Source organism: Vombatus ursinus, unplaced genomic scaffold (assembly GCF_900497805.2).
Source record: "Vombatus ursinus unplaced genomic scaffold, bare-nosed wombat genome assembly UNPS02014778.1, whole genome shotgun sequence".
Taxonomy (NCBI): domain Eukaryota; kingdom Metazoa; phylum Chordata; class Mammalia; order Diprotodontia; family Vombatidae; genus Vombatus; species Vombatus ursinus.
Window position 1 is genome coordinate 33,547,520 of NW_020954556.1, and position 20,466 is coordinate 33,567,985.

The following is a 20,466-nucleotide window of genomic DNA, read 5'->3' on the forward strand; positions in this document are numbered from 1 at the left end:
TTTAGATTCAATGAGAGCCGAGTGGCTAAAACCTCATGCCATGTTTTGAAAGTGAAAGCTTTCTGAAAAATCTCTGCCTCTATATTTAGCCAAGAGACCCTGCAGAAATCAAGGTGGCCTCTTGAGTAGATAGGCAGATAATGTATTTCTCTATTGATAAATAGTCTTCATTTCTCTATTGATAAATAATATATATTGACCCTTCCCCTTCCCATAGACAGGTAATTATTCTGATCCTCTCCCCCAACCCTCTCCTACCCCTTTCCCTATAGATAACTTATTTGTGTTCTTCTTTATCTCTTCCCTCCCTACTCAAAATACCTAAGTACAGTTTACTGACTATGTTGGATGGTTGCACAGGAAGGAAGCAGTTAACTATGTATATATTTTGCAGCCTGGAAATATATCAAAGAGGTCATCATATGTTTGCAGGTAAGCAGAATGCAAATTTCTAGGAATGGGCAAGTGTCTACTTAGATGATGTCACATACTCCAGTGTTTCTGTCATTATATCATCATTTCAACTTGTATTCACTAATGAAATTTTCTGTGACTTCTCCATTTCACTTTTGTATTTTTCTGTTCCTGTCCATTCATTTGGGTCCCTTTATTTTTTAGATGTTCCCTAATGGGAGTTATTAAGGCAGAGCTCAAAATGTTCATAGTTTTATACTTGGGATGTATGCATGTGAAGTTTTGATGTTGACATGGATGTGGTTTGCTTAAGTAGTGGCCGGGTCCAGTTTGTTAGCTAGGAAGACATCTAAGGAAATATTGCATTGCCATAAGTTCAATTCAACAAACATTTATTAAGCACTCATTATGTGCAACAGCATGCCAGCACAAATACAAAAAACAAAACAGTTCCTACCCTCAAAGGGCTTACATTCCACTGGGGAGATATGACATATATATGTTATATTTAAGCAAATACAAAGTCTATACAAAGAAATAGTCATTTCAAAAGGGGAAGAATGCCAATAAATGTTTGTGTTTGCTGGGGTGGGAGGTTGGGGACATCATTAAAGGTCTCAGGTAGGAGGTGGTAGCTCAACTGTTCTTTCAAGAATTCTAAGAGGTGAAGAGTGAGTGCCTTCCTGTTATACGAGACCAGTTGTGCCAAGGTACAGAAGTGGAAGATAGAATGATGTATATGGGGAATAGTTAGAATGTCAGTTTGGGTAGATCAATCATTAATATGAGTGATATGAAATAAGACTAAAAAGATAAAAGAGAACTCTAAAAAAGAGAGGGATTTGAATGCCAGGGAAAAATTTTACATTTTTTTCTCTAGAGGTAATAGGGAGCCATTGAAGATTAAGGGGAAGAGGCTGAAGTTAGTGAGGATAATCAAGAGACTATTATAATAGTCCAGATAATAAGCGATGATGTCCTGAACCAAGACAGAAACCAATGAATGGAGGAATGAAGAAAGATTCAAGAGAAGTGAAAGCTGGGTCATTACATACTTGATTGAATATGGGGATTGATCATGACTGGAGTGCCTAGAGTGTGTGCTGGCACACCCCACTGTATGAAGTACTATTATTCTTCCTTTTTCTTTTTGGTGGAAGTAGCTGACCAATAGGGTATACCAACAGATACTTTAGGCAAGCCTTTGGGGTTGAGGGGAAAAGATGCCTCAAGGGTTCCAGATCTAGGTGACTGGGAAGATGGTGGCATCACCCCTCTTACCAGATAGGAAGAAGTTTGGAGGGGGGAGGGTTCTAGAGAAAATATGATTTCTCTTTTGGACCACTTATGTTTGGGATACCTGTGGGACAGCCTGATAAAGATGAGGTATTACTAAACTGGAGTTCAGAGGAGAGATAAAGACTGGATATATGGAAATCATCTGCATAGATATGATCACCAAACCCAAGAGAGATGATGAGACTACCAAGAGGCATAACAAAGAGAAGAGAGAAGAGGGCCCAGAAGAGGGGGCCTTGGTTTTAAAAAAGTAGTGTGACTAGAATACTGACCTTGGAGACAGAAAGACCTCAGTTCAAATCAGATACTAGCTGTGTGACAGTTGGAAAGTCATTTAATTGCTCTGAGCCTCCTTTTCCTCATCTGTAAAATGATAATAATACCCTCCCTTACAGGGGTGTTGAGAGGATCAGATAAAATAATGCTAGTGTGAATTTTAAAGTACTATGTAAATGTCAGCTGAAAAAAAATAATAAATAAAGCAAGCCTCAGGCTGTGACACCAACTACCAAAAGCTAGGAAATTTGACATCTGAGCCAAAATACCCTGGCGCTTCTTTGGTACATCTGGGATCAAAATCCTGGGCCTGTCCTTGATGGGCCTCAATGTGATCAGTTATTGTGGCCAGGATGTTATGTAAACTCACTCACTGTTTGGGGACCTGGCCAGTGATGGGATTCAAGAAAATAGTTTGACAGAATTTTAGCTGCCCTGTTTGGTTTGTATGCATTTATTTGTCTTTACTCAGTAACCCTCTGGCCTTTCATTGGGGGAAATGGTTCTAGAAACAGAAGAGCTGATCTTTTAGGCAACTACATTTCCTTTGGTCATTTCCATAGAGAAGACATTTGCTGAAGTGTTTCAGATGGCAGGTGTTGGGCTCATTTTATCCTTCCTCTCACCCTCCTTCCTTCAGCCTTCTCCATCGCTCTCCTTAGCAGCCTTGCTCCAGTGCCCACATGTCACCCGTGCTTAGCCATGAGATGATATATCCTCATCCATTCCAAAAACATTGATCTAAGTCTCCCTCCTTCCATTTTTTAATAAATCTTAGTGAAGCAATATAACATTCCAGGTCAGTCCTGTAGCGCTGTTCTGGCCTCGTCGTAACGGCTGCTGCTGAGCATGGAAACTTGCTGGCACAATATTGCAAAGTGACTCTGCAGGCGCTGGATGACTTCCAGCCAGCAATGAGCCACGGCCAAGAAACGCCAATATGGATAATGCAAACAAGAGAGATTTGGGGCACATTTCGATTTAACCATCTGATTTAATTGACAGAATAAATGCACCTGTCAACGGGTAATATTCTTGTGATTAGTTTTGGCTGTGATGATGAGATGATGTTAAAAGAATGTCAGAACAACCTGTCCTGGGACTCTTACAGGCAGTTCAGAGTGAGGGAAGGTCAGTTTTCAGCTAGTTCAAAGAAACAGGATTATGCTCTTTTAAAGTGAAGGTATTTTATGGAGACAGTGAACGTTTTATTTGACATTTTCCCTTTGAGCTCAGCCTTCGCCACAAATCAGACCAAGTAGAGGATAAAGTCCCACAGAAGTAATTGTCTTTTAGATGAGCCTCCACAGCTACTGGAGATCACCCTTATGCAGATATAGACAATGATGGGGCTTAAATACAAGCTATCACCTGCCTGGTTTCTCCTTATCCAACCCCTTCATAGGGATTTCATTTCACACTAATGCAGAGGGCAAGTTGCAAGTGATCTTTTTAATGGTGAGGTAATCTATCAATAAAAGGGATACCTATTCATTTAGATCAACAAACTCCTTTTTTAGAAATGGAAACATTCTCTCAAACCTCCAGAAATACTTAGTTTTGCCCCCTCTCCATTGCACTTATCATGTAGCATAGTGTTTTATTTTGGTCTATGATTGCCTCTTATTCCCCTATTAGATAGTAAGCTTCATGAGGTCAAGCTCTCAACCGAACTTTGTATTTTCTTTACTACCCAGTGCAATGACCTGCCCCACAGTAGGTGTTTAATAATGTTGTTGAATTAATTCCTTGGATTGGATTGATGTCTTCCTAGCTAAGTTTTCACATAACACCTGTGGTATAGAGGGAAAAACACTGGATTTGTATTCAGAAGGACTGGGCTGAAAGCCTAGTTTGATGCCTTGAGAATAACCTTGGCAAGTGACTTTGGGTGTGTGACTTAGCTTCTCTGTTAAGTCACTCAGTTGTTCTTACTTTCCTCATCTGTAAAACATAGGTAATGACATTTTCATTGTTTCCCTCACAAGACTTTTGTGAGGGTCAAAATGAAATAATGCATTAAATCACTTTGTAATCTATAAAGTACTATACAACAGTCCATTATTAGCAACTTACATTCTTTCTTGAGAGTCAGATGGTGAGAAGGGAAAGATAATCTTGGAGAATGGGATACTTATAAGAATTTGAGAGATAGATAGAGGTGACAATTTAGGGGATTTTTGATTTCCAAAGGGCAACATGAAGGAACAGAGAGGAGGAGAGGGTTTGCTTATTGAATGTGTGTCTTTTGATGATACTTTAGTCTTTTCCCTTTTTCCCATGGCCTACCAACCTTTAGATGATGAATGATGTCGGTGGAAGAGAAGTCTTTTACTTCCTTTCCAGATACCTATTTACACTTTAGATTGAAAATCATACACAATTATCAATCTAGTTCCCTATTTTAACAGATGGAGTCATGACTAGAACCCAGGCCTTCTGTCTTTCCATGTGGTTCTCTTTCTACTGCACTTCAAGGACTTCTTCATTTGCTGTTTGAAGTAGGAGGGTAATGAACTTTCCCCTGTATCTTCCCCTAGTGCTGAGGTCATAAGCTCTACCTTACTTCTGTCAAATGACTCCACATATTTCCAAAGCATTCTGCATTTTAAGAGCTATGAGAGATTTACAAACTGATGTCCTTTCTAGCATTCTAGCTTCCCAGTACTCCAATTACCACAATTCTAACAACTTCCATCTCTGTCCCAGTCATTTACATGCCTAGTTTTACCTTGGGTCTCATCACCATACAAAATTGACTCTATTTCCACGATCTCAAAACTCTCTACCTCTTGACTCCAACTCTCCGAATCTCTCACTTTAATGAACCTGTTCTTCATGTTCATCTTTACCTCTGCTTCATCTATCTTCCATTTTCTCCAAGTCCCTTTTTCCTTCAATAGATTCCTTATCTAGCCTCAACCCCATGGTCTGACATTTCATCAGTGCCTAAAATACAGTCCTAGAATCCCTCTTCTCATGGCCTTCCATAATGCCTGTCCTGCTGATCCCTAATCTAGAATAACTGTCAGTGTGTGCCTTTCCCAGTCCAAATATTGTTCTAGAAAGTCATGAGATGATTCAAGCTCAGTCCACTATAAATTTCATGCTACTAGTGTGCACTGCACTCCTTTCACCTGTTCTTTGTTAACTCCCAATTTCATTCCTTACAATGTCATTCCAAATGATCCACAAGCCCCCTATTCCATCTCACTCCATTACGCAAAGCATATTAAATTGTCTCCTAATTTAATAAAATTAAGGCTATCCTTCTCCAATCTGTGTTTCCTCCGAATCACAGAGTTTGAAGAGTCCTCTACAGCCATCTGATGCAACCTAATAGATGACCAACTTTTCCAAGAAAAGATGTTTCTTACTGTCTTTTGGTGCACTGTTTAAAAAAAAAACCCATGAGCCATTTTTTCTCATTTATCAGCAACTTTCTTTTATCTTCTGTTTTCATTTGCAGTAAGAATGTTAAAATTGCTATGATTTAGTTTCTTTAATAGTACCATTCCCTCATTAGTGACTAACTAGGTTAATGTTTATAGTTGCTCTTTAAAACAAAACAAAACAAAACAAAACTTCATGATTGTTTGCACCTTTCTAACAGGCTTCTCAAGGCTAAACATTCTCAGTTCAGTTAAATCTTACTGAGTAAAGTATCATTTCTTTCTATCCAGTCTTTCCCCATATTTCCCATATTCAGCTTCTCATACTCTGTGTTTCAGTTCAATTGTTCTACTTTGAATTTTCACTTTCATTTTCATCCAGTCCTCTCCCATCTTTTGGTCACACAAAGTGTATTTCATGCCTGAAATAAGACTCCCATTAAGCCCCTCCCTCAACTCCATCTGTGAAAATCCTCAAGACCTAATTCAGGTTCCAGTTCTTCCATCAAATCTTCCCTGATAGACTTAAAGATAGCTCTCTTCTTAAAATTTTCAGAGCATTTTGGACTTCTTTGTACTCCTTATATTCTCTGGGCTGTGGGTATATATACATACATATAAACATATATATGTGTATTTATATATATGTGTATGTGTGTGTATACATATATATACACACACACCCACCCACATAGAGGGGGGGGGAGAGAGAGAGTGAGTGAGTTGGCACAATGGATAGAGCACTGGGCTTGGAATCAGGAAGGCTCATCATCCTGAGTTCAAGTCTGGCCTCAGACACTTACTAGCTGTATGACCCTGGGTAGGTCATTTAACTCTGTTTGCCTTAGTTTCCTTATCTGTAAAATGAGCTGGAGAAGGAAATGGCAAACCACTCCAGTATCTTTGCTAAGAAAACCCCAAAATGGGGTCACATAGATTTGTTATTATTGTTTGTCCTTCATTCCTGAAGAGGATCATGACATTAGGAAGATGATGCCATGACTTGCAAGTGAATTGGATTTAAGTGAGAGAGAGCTGTGCAAAGTCATCAGCCTCACACTTGACGTGAATGAACAACAACCACCACCATAACAACAACCATTTACAAAGCACTGTACCTATGACATATGTTCCATTCCTCCCTCATTGAAGGGAGAAATGAATTCCTGATTCATTTTTGTCTCTCAGTACCTGATACAGTACCAGGCACATAATAGTTACTCTATCACTACCTCACTAACTCAATTTTTGAGATGACAAATGAAAAACAACTCACATTTATAGAGTGAAGTTTACATAACACTTTCCTCCCCACAACTCTGTAATTTTGATAGCATCAGGATTTTTACTTTCATTTTGTAGATGTGGAGACTGAGGTTCAGAGAAGACAAGCCCAGGATTATCTTCCAGACATCTATCTAGGCACTGAGGATATAAAGGAACAGACTAAGCAGTCCTTGCCACCAAGGAGTTTACATTCTATTGGGGGGGGTACAACATACATACATACATACATATGTATATATATACACATGTATGTGTAACTATACAATATATACAAAGTTAAAACAAGGTAGGGTGTATAAAGGGGAAAGAGCTAGTAGTTAGGTTATTGGGGAAAATCCTCATGTAAGAGATCATCAACAAGTATTTCTTAAGCACCTACTATGTGACAGGAACTGTGTTAAGCCTAGGAATACAACATGCAAATAACTATGTACAAACAAGCTACAAACTGAATAAAATGCAGAGAGGGAAGGAACTGGAACTAAGGGGGTTGGGGAAATCTTTTTTGTAGAAGGTGGGATTTTAGCTGAGAATTGAAGGAAGCCAGGGAAGCCAGAAGGCAAAGATGAGGAGGGACAGAGTTCCAGGCATAGGGAAAAGCTAGGGAAAACACTTGAGTCAGGGAGATGGAGGGTAGTATACAAAAAAAAAAGCAAAGAGGCTGGGGTCACTGGCTCCCAGATTGTGTGGGGGCAGGAGGAGTAAGATGTAAGAAGGCTAGAAAGGTAGGAGGAGGTCAGGTGATCAAGAGCTTTGAATGCCAAGGGCTTTTTTAGATGTGGTGACATTTGAGCTGAGCTCTGATGGAGGCTAGGGATTCTACAAAGCAGAGATAAGGAGGGAATATTCCAGAAATGGGGGACAGCTCAAGAAAAGGCACAGAGATGGGAGATGGATTGACAAATGTGGGTAGCAGACAAAAGGCCTCTGAAGGGGAACAAATAGGTAAGAGGTCTGGAAAAGTAAGCTGGAGACAAATGGTAAAGAGTTCTACATACCAAACAGAGCAGTTTGTATGAAAGGTACCTTCACACGGTGGATAGACAGACAGACATGGAATCAGGAACACCTAGTTTCAAATTCAGTCTCTGAAACAAACTAGCCATGTGTCTGTGGGCATGTCACTTTAACTCTCACAACTCTCAAACAGTCCTCTAAGATAGCAGTTTTCAGGTCAATGGGCGATTCCTTTATCTGCATTCATTGGAGGATGGAGTTTTCATATGGATAAAATATCTAGTCTGGCTTTAAAATAAAGGACAATAGCAGCTGACATTCATATAGTACTTTGAGGTCTGCAAAGTACTTTATGTGAATTGCCTCCTTTGAACCTCACAGAATCATGAGAACCTAGAGATATGCACAGTTATAGGCACCTCTCCAGAATTCCCCTGGCTGGTCAGTCTTCAGGCAAATGATGGCTTAATTTTGATACTGATTCCTTCCTTGGCCTCTCTCTGGGATGTGTTGCCAAAGGACTTAGCCCCAATGATGGTGGTGGAGTTTGAGGTGTAGAAACCTGTTCTCTTGATCTTAAACTGGTTCCACTTTTCACCAATCAGATGGCCATTCTTGGTCACTTATGATCTAAATGGGATTTGAATCCATGATCTCAAAGTGAAAAGAATACAATTTCTTTGAGGTGCTTTGGGGAAAGGATTGTGGTAAAAATCAGGCTAGAAATTCAGCAAGCAGAGTCAGTAGCTCAGACCCATTTGAGTTTAAATTGCAGCTTATCAATAAAAGAAGTAGATACTAGCTCTCTGTCTCTCACAAATCCATAGAGATTAGATCCATGGGATTAACCTGTCCAGTTATTGGATGACATGGCTGCCCCACAAAATTACAGCTGAAAAATGCATTTATCTGGCTTTAAATAAGGTCACAAATAATGGACATTTCTAAATGGCAGGTTCAGAGGCTTACTATTCTTCTAAACAAAGGGTTTGGGCAGGGTAAGGGCCAATTTTAGAGATGACTTGTTAACGGCTGCTTTAAGCTTCTTTAAATCACTGGAACCAGATATTCTGAATAAAGCACATTGGAGAATGACAGCGAGTGGTGACCATGTCAGGACAAGAACTGTGGATGTCTCATGCTTCACTGAATGGACTGTGGAGATTTACCATGCTGGCTTAAGGCTAGTTATTCCCAAATCCATACAGGAGACAGAGAGTACAAATAAAAGGCTGGGGGGAAAATTGAAGACTTAAAGATTATGTGATTAGTTACTAGAGTGAATTCCTCTCTATCCAGGATTATTGGGAAATGGGATGTCTCAAATAAGGAAAGGTATACCCTGCTCTGGTTAGATTATGTCTGGAGTATTTTACCCAGTACTGGGTACCATATTTTACAAAGGAAATGGACTTAGATTTACAGCTAGAATAAGAAGATCATAGATATAGAAGTGGAAAGGACCTTAGAAGCCATCTAGTCCAAATCCCTCATTTTATTTTATTTTTATTTTATTTTATGTTATTTTTTGGCAATTGGGGTTAAGTGACTTGCCCAGGGTCACACAGCTAGTAAGTGTCAAGTGTTAGGTCTGAGGCCGGATTTGAACTCAGGTCCTTCTGACTTCAGGGCCGGTGCTCTATTCACTGTGCCACTCAGCTGCCCCAAGTCCCTCATTTTACAAATGATGAAACTGAGACCCAGATAGGTTAAGTGATAGGCCACACGGGTAGAAAAGTGGCAGAAGGAGGATTTGAACCCAAGTCTTCTGACTCCATACTATGCTGACTGTCTAGATAAGAACAACGAGGAGGTGAAAGCATTAAAACCATGCCATGTGAGAACTGGCTAAAAAAAAAAAACCCAACAACCAAAAAACCCCCCAAAAACCCCAGAGCTATTTAGTCTGGAGAATAGAAAAACTGGGGTGTGAAAAGACATCATCTTCCTGATATGACTCATCTTCTTGAGTTCAAATCTGGCCTCAGACATTTTCTAGTTGTATGATCCTGGGCAGGTCACTTAACCCTGCTTGCCTCAGTTTTCTCATCTGCAAAACAAGCTGGAGAAGGAAATAACAAATAACTCCAGTATCTTTGCCAACAAAACCCCAAATTGAGTCATAAAGAGTCAGACACAACTGAACAACAAAAAACTCCTTGAGGGCAAATCCTTCCAATCTTGCCTCAGATACTGTATCTGAGCTGTACAACCCTGTCCAAGTTTTGTAAGTGCTCTATGCCTCAGTTTCCTCAACTGTAAAAATGTGTGTGTGTGTGTGGGGGGGGGGGTACATTCTACGGACTCTAAGGTCCCTTCCAACTCTAACTCTATGATCATGTGATCTGTGACTTTGGAGTCAAGAGCCCAATTCCAAGTCTGGCTCTGCTCTACTGCATTTGTCAATGAATGGAGAAGGTATTGGTAATCAAACAGGAGACTTCCCTTCCACACATTAGAAATGAATACTTTGAAATAAAGTGAAATATCATCAAATTAAGATAGTCTCACTGACAAATAAATGTTCCACTTTAACCTCCCCCCCCAACCCCTGCCGTGTCTTAGTTGTTGTATAGATACAGCATAAATGATAATGTTTAAGGAAGGGATAAAAAAAGATCCTCTGCTTCTCAGGCCATATTCCCCTAGACCTGGCTGTTTAAGTGGACAGATATTGCGCCCAGTCCACTTGTGAGTCCAGTTCCACTGCCCTGTAAGAGCAACAGGAAATGCAAAGGTTGCCTGAGATGCTTAGTAGTAGGAATGCTGGTTGTTAGTTTGCTTAGCACTTCACACATAGGTACACAGAGAGAAAACAATTTAAATGGAAAACTGGGCTTCTCAGAGTAGGTAATCATAAGGATCTGTTGATAATTATTTCATCAGGGCTAACTGTATGGGAATAGAGGACCAATCCAAACTGGGGTCAGAGTGGGATGACAGAAAGGGCCATTTGTGAAAAGTTTTCTGGCTTGCCAAGTGAGTTTGGATCTTTTCACTGAGGTTACTGTGCATCCGTTTTTAGGTTCTGTAAAAAAGGGAATTTCTACCTTTTCTCCAGCTTCCCTATTCCGCCTAAGGTGTTCAAGCCTAGTGTGTGTCCCATGATGTTGAACTTTACCAAGGAGCTAAACTGATGAGGGCTTAAATTGGCACTTTCCTAAGGGTCTTTTGCATTTTACTAAGGGAAGATAGAAAAGCCAAAACCTTTAGGATCCTATGGAGTTTTTATTCTGTATTATTAGTATTAGTTTATAATATATAATTATAATTAGTATTAGGGTAAGATTGATAGGTGGTAGGATTGATATTTGGGGCCTGTAGACTCTGAAACATGTGCGTTAGTGGGGGAGAGATTTTCTTCATACTTTCAGTTCCCTACAAGATGCCTACAACATGGCATTCCAAGAATACAGACAGAACACTTCCCTCAAATACACATGGACTAGAGAGCACTTAAGATGCCATCTCCAAAAAGAGAAAGGCTGATATGAAGATAAGCACTGACTTTCCTTATCCAGAAAGCCTATACTATAAAATTGAAGGCTGCTATATGCAACAGGCTTTAAACTAGTTCTTATGATATAATCTATCCTATCTCCCCCACCCCACCCAGTCCTGTCCCTAGAGGCAGAAATCCTATCTAGAGGGAAATAGGGAAGGCATTCAAGTCTACTCATCTCTCTTTCATTTAACATGTTTCCATCCTGCACCCAAATGGGAAGAGAGAACTGACTGAGCTCAAATTGATTTCTAGCTTTAAGCCTTAACCAGGATATGAATCTGCCCTGTTCACCTTCTAGGAAGTTAATCCCAAAATCAGTTTATGGGATTAGAGTAGTTTTTCTCTGAAGCATTAATGGTATTTAAGGCATTTCTTTAAGCCCTAGCTCTTGCCATATGTTTGCTCCTCTTTTATTGTACTCTATAATATTCATATTCTGGCTCCTTATTTGTTATAAGAAAGGAAGGAGTATTTCATTTTCTTATTTTTAAAAATAAATTTAATGTTTATTTGTTTTTAACATCGATATAAAAAAAGTTTAAGTTCTGAATTCTCACCCTCCCTTCCACCACTACTTTACCCATTGAGAAGGCAAGAAATGTGATATCAATTGTACGTGTGAAACCATGTGATATATATTTCCATATTAGCTGCATTGTAAAAGAAAACACAGACCAAAAAAAGAACCATGAAAAATATAGAAAGTTAAAAAAAAAGTATGCTTCAATCTGCATTCAGACTCCATCAGTTCTTTCTCTGAAAGTAGAGAACATTTTTTCATTATAAGACCTTTGGAAATGTCTTGGATCATTGTATTGCTGAGAATAGCTAAGTCATTCACAGTTGCTCATCATACAATATTGCTATTACTATGTATGATGTTCTCCTGGTTCTGCTCACTTCACTTTGAATCGATTCATATAAGTTTTACCAGGTTTTTCTGAAGCTACCACCATTATTTCTTAGAAAACAATAGTATTCCATCCTAATCATATACCACAGCTTGGTCGGTTATTCCCCAATTGATAGGCATCCCCTCAATTTCTAATTGTCATCACAAAAGGAGCAGCTATAAATATTTTTGTGGAGACGAATCCTTTTCCTTTGATCTCTTTGAGACATAGAACTAGTAGTGGTATTATTGGGTCAAAGGGTATGTACATCCCTTCCAACGTCTGTCATTTTCTTCTTCTGTCATTTTATCCAATCTAATAGATGTGAGGTGATACCTCAGAGTTGTTTTAAATGACATTTTTCTAATCAATAGTGATTTAGAGAATTTTTTTCATATGACTATTGATAGCTTTAATTTCTTCTTCTGAAAACTGTTCATAGGGAAGACATATTTTAATAAAAATTGAGAGGACTGACACTTTTCAGATTGGTTGAAAGAACTAGGGTGATGTTGCCTGGTTAAGAGAAGAATTAGGAGGGTCACAATAGATGTTTTAATGTAACTGAAGGGCTTTCAATATAGAAGTACACATTTGTTTTACTTGGCAGTTCTAGGATCGATGGGTAAAAGTTGCAGGGAGATTTTGATTTTACATGAAGAAAAGTTTCCTAATATTAACATCGGTCCAAAAATGGAATGGGAGGTAATGAATTCACCCAAACTGGAGTTCATCAAGTGCAGTTTGGGTGGAGATCTCTGCTGGGAATGTTAGTAAGATTTCCAATTTGAGCCGAGGTTTGCCCATATGAATTCTGAGAACCCTGTCAATTCTTGGGATTCTTTGATACTATGAACTTGGGCATCCAGCCCAGATATAAAAGATTTCCATTAACATCTGGTTGAGTCACAAATGGTCTTACTTAAAGGCATCTGCTTGTTCTTGAAGGAAGTTGTACATATTGATCTGATTTGATTTGTTTCTCCTTTAAAAGTTTAAGTTCTGTGAAAAGAGTAACTATGTATAGACTTTACTATGTACTCCAAGGCCCTAAAACAATGTTGTATAGTACACGGATAAGTAAATACAGATTAGGCATTCACTTGATTTCTTGACCTTTAGATGCAAAGTAGAAGATACTTCTTCAATAAGCAGAGTACTAAATTTCGTGGTGAAAAAGCACCGTTTCCTATTTTAAGTCACATGTTCTCATTTGTCCTCTTGGCACACCATGCTTTTATAGAATTTACTTTGATAGAGATGTGATTTCATCCATGTGGGTACTCCCTCTACCCCTACCTATGCCAAACTTTCCATACCTTCTCCTCCTTTACCATTATTATCTACATCTACAAGTGGGTGAAAACTAGTTTGACTGAAATGGGCCCAGAATGCATAATGTGTGTATGCTAAGGTTCAACTAACCCAGAGACTGGGCATTATTCTGTAGATGCTTGCTGTAGCACAGAGTTAAGTTTCTTTTTTTCTTGCCCCTCATTCCTTATTCCTTATTAGGAAATTCAAGGATCTCCTAATTCTGTGATCCACACTGGACTCTGTGGCAATGGGGCAGTCTCCTCTTACCCCCATGTCAGCTCTTTGTTTACAACTCAATGTACATTTGAATCCTTAGTGGCTTTGGGACTTTGGATCCAAGTGCATATCTTGCTGCAGGTCCAAACCTCTAGCCTACTTCTGGAACTGGAGATATGTGGGATGCCTACCTGTACTGTTTTTCTTTGGTATCTGTTCTGTCACAGATTCCACCCCTGTAAAGTAATATGGCCCTTTGTGAGCAGTTCTCTTCCCTTTTGCCCTCCAATGTCTTTCCATAGTCATCAGTATAGCATCCTTTCCCAGTACCCACTGATGACGATTCCTTCTGAGATTATTTCCAATATATTCTGTATTTATCTTGGTTGATACATAATTGTTTGCAGGTTGTCTCCTCCTTTAGATTGTGAGCTTCAGATCAGTGACTGATACTTTTTAAGGATTATTGTGTGTGTTTGTGGGGGGGGGGCTTTCTCATATCCGTAGAACTTAGATATAGTAGGTGCCTAATAAATGCTTGTTGACTTGACATCCTATATTCTATTAAAAACATTTTCATGATGTAACATATCACTCAGGCTATATTTATAGAAATAAGCAGTTTAGGATCATTGAAACCCCTGTGCAATTTACCAGGTGATTCTCTCCTTCTCTTAATCTTAAATTGATTTCATTGTCCATCTCCCTAGGCTCTCTGACATCAATTGATCCATCAAGCCTTTATTAAACACTTACTATGTATCAAGCACAATATTAAATCCTTGGGATACAAGAAGGGCAAAAACTATCCCTGCCTTCAAATAGTATACATTTTTAATATATATTTTATTTTCCCCCAATTACATGTTAAAATAATTTTTAACATTTAGTTTTTTTTTAAGTTGTGAGCTCCAAATTCTATCCCTCCCTTCTTCCCTCTCCTCCCCCCTCCCTGAGGTAAGCAGATATAGGTTATACACGTGCAATCATGTAAAACATTTCTGTATTAGTTATTTCGTACAAGAAGACTTGAATAAAAGAAAAAGAATGAAAGAATAAAGTCAAAATAGCTTGCTTCAGTCTGTATTCAAACAATATAAGTTCTTTCTCTAGAGGCAGATAGTGAGCTTCATCCTTAGTCCTTTGGGATTGTCTTGGATCATTGTATTGCTGAGAATAACTAAGTCATTCACAGTTTTTCATTGTACAATATGTTACTGTGATGTAATGTTACAGTATGTTGCTGTTACTGTGTACAGTGTTCTGGTTCTGTTCACTTAACTTTGCATCAGTTCATGCAAGTCTTTAATGAAAGAGACAACGTTTATGTAAATTGGCTCATGCAAGATACATACAGAGTAGATAAAAAGTAATCTTACGGGGAAGGCTCTCTCTCTCTCTCTCTCTCTCTCTCTCTCTCTCTCTCTCACACACACACACACACAGGAGATATAGTGTCAGCAGTATACATTTTTCATCCACTAAGTTTTTCTAGTTTGGTTAGAGTAATCTCTTTCACATTGTTATGGATTTCGCTAAACAGTGTTCTAGGGCTTGATATGATTAGCTCAAAGAGGAAAATTTGGAGAACCATACTATCAACAGAGAAGCCTTTTATTGCTTAGACTTTGCATTAGCAAACACCTTAGATGAGCACATTTAATGCCCTTGCTTGATGTTAATAGTAATCATCCTCTTTAGAAAAGTTATCTCTATAATTTCATTTGCCAAAGAGTCTTACATAACTTTGATGTATGTGTGCGATATGCGTCACCTGATCTGTGCCTTTGGCAATGCATTTTGTTCTACTGAGACAAAAACTTGACAAAAAGTCCATAAATAGTAGACATAGGGGATTGCTTATCTAACTGCATGAAGCTAAAGATGTTTCTGTTTTGAAGCTCATGTGTGTTCTATTCTCATGTTTTCATCCTGGATGCTCACCATATATGCATAGACCATTTTCATGAAATGAGGAAAGAGACATATGGGTTGGTATTTACTAATGTCTTAACATTCTTAATGTTACAAGTATGTGTTGCTTTTAGAAATGTTGTTGGCTATAATGTAAATTTCTTTAAAGTAAATCCAATTTTCTCACTTTCAAAAAATGTGGAATTAAAGTTACCATAGGAAAAAAATTCTCTAAAAATGATTTAAAATTTTTTGTAAGAAAGAATTTGAAAGACTGGGTAGTCTTTTGGTATTCTGGGCCTGGAAATATTCTCATAGTTTTATAATTCTAGGAAGAGAAGTTCTCCAGTAGTTTTCTTTTCTGTTTACAGTCTTTATTTTATTTTGAAATCTCCCTTTTTCTTACGTCCTCATACCCACCAGAGCATTTTCCCCATGCCTTAAAATCCCCTCACTCTATACGTTATTTCCCAGATCTCTGCTCCTTCTCTTCTCTTTCACCTGGGTGTTTATCATCTATTAAAACCAGACTTAAAATCTATTTTTTGAGTAAGTGCTAACATTTTAGCACTATTTTCTAGCGAATTCTTAAATTTGGGGGTCCACATTATTTTGAGTGATTTATCTCCTTTCCATTTGTGAATTCAGTCAAATAATAATTTTGTATATCAATTTTACTTCCTGTCTGAAATCTAATTATGTAAGAAAATTGGCTTTATAAAAATATTTTGATCCCTTCTCACACTAACATTCATATTCAATTGGTGTCTGCTTGAAGCTTTTTCCATTGGTGATATTGATAATTTTTCTTGTGGTGCTATAATAATTTCACAATCTCATGTCCATAATACTGTATAACTTGGTAAATTCAAATGATTGGGGAGAAGCTAACCTGATTAGTAGAAAGTCAGAATGATAGTATATCTAACAATAAAAACAATTTTATTATTTCTTTAGCACACATCATAACTGCCAGGTTAAGTTGTTACAATAAAATCTTTGGTGAAATTCTTCAACGAGTACATAAGACCAATAATTAGTTTATATATAAGGTGTATAATCAATTAATGCAAATGGATGATTCTTAAGTCCTTGAGACCATTGTTATCTTAAGTTAGTCTCCACCTTTAGTGCTAGGCCCTTATGCTATTTCTTTGGACAGCAAGTCCTTCCAAGAAGAAGCTTTAGCCCATTGTCTATCAAAATTAATTAGGTTTTACTGTATTCACTGTTTATGCCCAACAGACAGGATCTATTTTAGCTTTCATCTTATCATGCTCAAATGTTCTGAGACATGCTAAAAGAAAATGAATACGTAAAAAGATCAACAGCTACCAAATACATTTTTAAGTTTTTGGGGAAACGCAGTACCAGATTCTATTTTGGCCACTCTGCCAGCATTTTGTGATAATATTTACATTGTGATATATCACACAGAAATTCTTATAATTTCATGTTATAACAGTATCTATTAAAATTTCTAGAGCCAAGAATTTGCAAATGTTCTTAATAGAACCCTTCCTCCTAGAGTGGGAAATCAGTCTCAAAGCATATATGGAACTTGGGTGTTCATATTATCCTGAGACTCATTTCTTCTATTTAAGGCTTCCAACAATCCCCCAAAAGGGTCTAAGTAGGGGGTTTTATTAGGAGATCTAGCTCAGTTGTGCTAAAACGTTTTATCCCAAAGAGCTATCAGTAGACTAACTCTACATTTTTAGTTTTTTCCTTGATAAAGAAATGTTTGAAGTGTTGGAAAAATTTAGAGCATGTATTTATTACCACCTTATAAATCATAAATGCTTTCTCCATGCAGACATTCTTTAACCCCCATGAATAAGCTGAGGCATGTTGATAAAAGCTAGACACTTTAGAACTATATTTCCTAAGAATCTGAGATAATCAGTAGACCACACAAGTGAAATCACTAGTGGCACTGAATAAGAATAAGTGTATATTTTGGAATTATAATGAGCACAAACAAAGGCTTTCATTCCATTTAAAAATTGTCATATGGATTCCAAAATCATTCAATAATGTCCCATGAATTCAAAAGTGCTGAATACAATATTTATGATATTAATTGAAAAATTATATGGAAGTAAAATAGTAGGGCCCCTTGCTCCCTCTTTAAAGGAAAAACTCCAGAAATAAGTCTTTTTTTTCTTCTTCTCACATTAAAATAGTCATGAGAGAATAGCTACCTTGGAATCAGATAAATTTTCTTCCTCCTAGGATGATCATTACACACAACTTCTTGGTACAGCAAATGTTTTTGTATATGTATGTATTTGTGCATATCTAACATCAATCTATTTATCTATGCAATCCATCATTTCTCTCTTTCTCTCTCTCTCATATACAATTAATGAACTATAGAGCTTCCTGTTTTTGAGATATGAAGGCCTAAATATGTTTAAACATATGTGAAGGAGCTTCTTGTCTTTGAGAGTAACTTATGAAGTAACCTTTGATGAATTCAGTGTAAACAGATTGCCAATGTGCACGTCATATTTCTCTCTCTCCCTCTCTCTCTCTCTCTCTCTCTCTCTCTTTCTCTCTTTCTCTCTCTTTCTCCCTCTCTCTCCCCCACCTCACTCTGCATACTTCCCTCACTCCCTCTCTTTCTTTCTCTCTTCTAAAACTATATTTAAATTCATATATGAATCCAATGGTGTAGTGTACAGAGGATGGGTCTCAAAGGCAGGAAGACCTAGCTGTGTGACCCTGTGTATGTCACTTAACTTCTCGGTGATCTAAGCAAATCTCGAAAGAGGGAAGTTTCAGGAAGAGTGCTGACCTGCATTAGTAGAGGGAATTTCCTTACCTGAGAGCTCTTTATACCTAGGAAATCACATATGTAGTCCCTCTTCCTATATTGAAGTGTAAACCTATATTCATAGGTAGGCATTTAAATGTCAAAAGCAGAGAATCTTGAGGAATATCACTGCAGAATGAGTAAAAACCAATGTGGTTAAGGATTATCTGAGGTGTTTCAGAAACTTGATCATTAACATTTATGTGAATGTAATCAGAAAGGGCAAGAATAGATATATCTTTGGAAAAGCCATAGCACTCTGAAGGAGAAATACAATGTTGAGTGATTTATTTTTTTAAAGATGGCTTTTTATATTTATTTTATTTTATATTTATTTTTGAGAAGGATGTTATAAATACTGTGATGGCCATCTCTTTGGCCACAGTCTTGGTTCATCTTACCTTCTCCTCTCAGTCCTTCTACTAAAGGATGTGAATAGGGCCTAAGAATATTGCTTCTTAGACAAGAGTTTGAGAATTGATGCCAACTTTCATTTTGAGCCATCTACCTGCTGGTTGTTCAGCTAATCCAGAATCAGAACTTAGTTCTCTCCAGACCTCAAAAGAATTCATGATTCTTCCTTCTTCCTCATCCACAATATCTATTAGGTTACCTAGTCTTGTTTCATTCTACATCATCTCTTTTATCCATTCTTGACTTTCCATTTATATAACTACCCACCCCTAGTTCAGGCCCTCATTATCTGTTGCCTGGATTACTTCAATAGCCTCCTAATAGGGCCAGCTGTATTAAGTCACTCTTCTCCCCTAGACAGCTGTCCAATTGATAAACTGCCATTCATAAAGCATAGGTTTGACCCTGTTACTCTCCAGTTGAATCAACAATAGTGGTTCCTATTGATTCTAGGATAAAATACACACTCCTCTAGTTGCCATTTAAAACCCAACACAATCTGACTTTGACCTATCTTTCTAGAAGAATTTCACATTATTTCCTCTTACATACTCTACTTTTCAGTCAAACTAGCCTATGTACTGCTTCTCCTCCATGGCATTCTCTCACTCTTTTTGCATTGGCTGTCTTCCATGCCCAGAATACTCTGCCTCTTGAAATTCCCAATTCCATTCAGGACTCAGATAAAGTTCCCCATAGCTTTTGTTGATTCCCCCTAGTTGTTAGTAGTCTTTTTACATACTTCCCAACTTATTTTGTATTTTTTATGTATATATTCTATTTACTAATGCACATATGATTTTTCTTCAGAAGAATGTAAGTTCTTGGAGGGCAGGGGCTATTTCATTTTTTATTTTTTTATACCTGGCATAAAGTAGGTGCTTAAAAATGCCTATTGAACTGAATCAGGGGAGACAAATGAGGGCATGTAAGGCCATGTACACAACATTATTACTTGCCCTGAGTCAATAACAACTCTCCTATGTAGAGATTCAAACTCTAGAAATGGACAGAACAAGGAGACATTACAGGGGCAGAGTTCTTTGGAGAACCATTAACTTGTTCTCAGTTAATGTACCCATGGCTTCAAGTCTCTGTATTTCACTGCTGCTGTCAGAGATAATCAGCACTGGATGGTATTCCTTTCAAATTTTCATGGGGGAAAAAAATTTTCATAGGGAAGGTCTGTATCATGACAGTGCTAGGCAAAACCACCTTGCTGCCTCTGTAGATATCTTTAATAACAACTGTGTCTCGGGAGCTTTTTCTTCTTCTTCTCGCAAGTTGTTAAAGTACCTGATGTTCTAAGGCTTGTCAAGCTTGAGTGTCCAGCTCCTGTACAAGCATTCAATGTAAGAGTGGTATTGGGTACAGTACAACCTTTATTTCACCATCCAGAAAATACAAAAAACCCAAAGGACTCATAGAAACCCATGTTGAAAATATGGAAAATATATATAGAAATTCTCAACTTCCTATAATAACTGATAAAATCCATTCCCCATCAAATGGGTCCCAGTATTCCAAGAGACCTAGAATCCTCCAGAATTAACACCATCCTATTGTTTGGACTGTCCTTAGGAGGGAATGAAACCTGGGGTTGCCATTGATACAATATCCTGACATTTGGGAAGCAACTCTCAGGCTGGGTACTATAACATCTCCCACTGACTAAAAGTGACATCCTGTGGTTCCGAATTCCCCCTGGAAAATGAATACACACACACACACACACACACACACACACACACACACACACACACA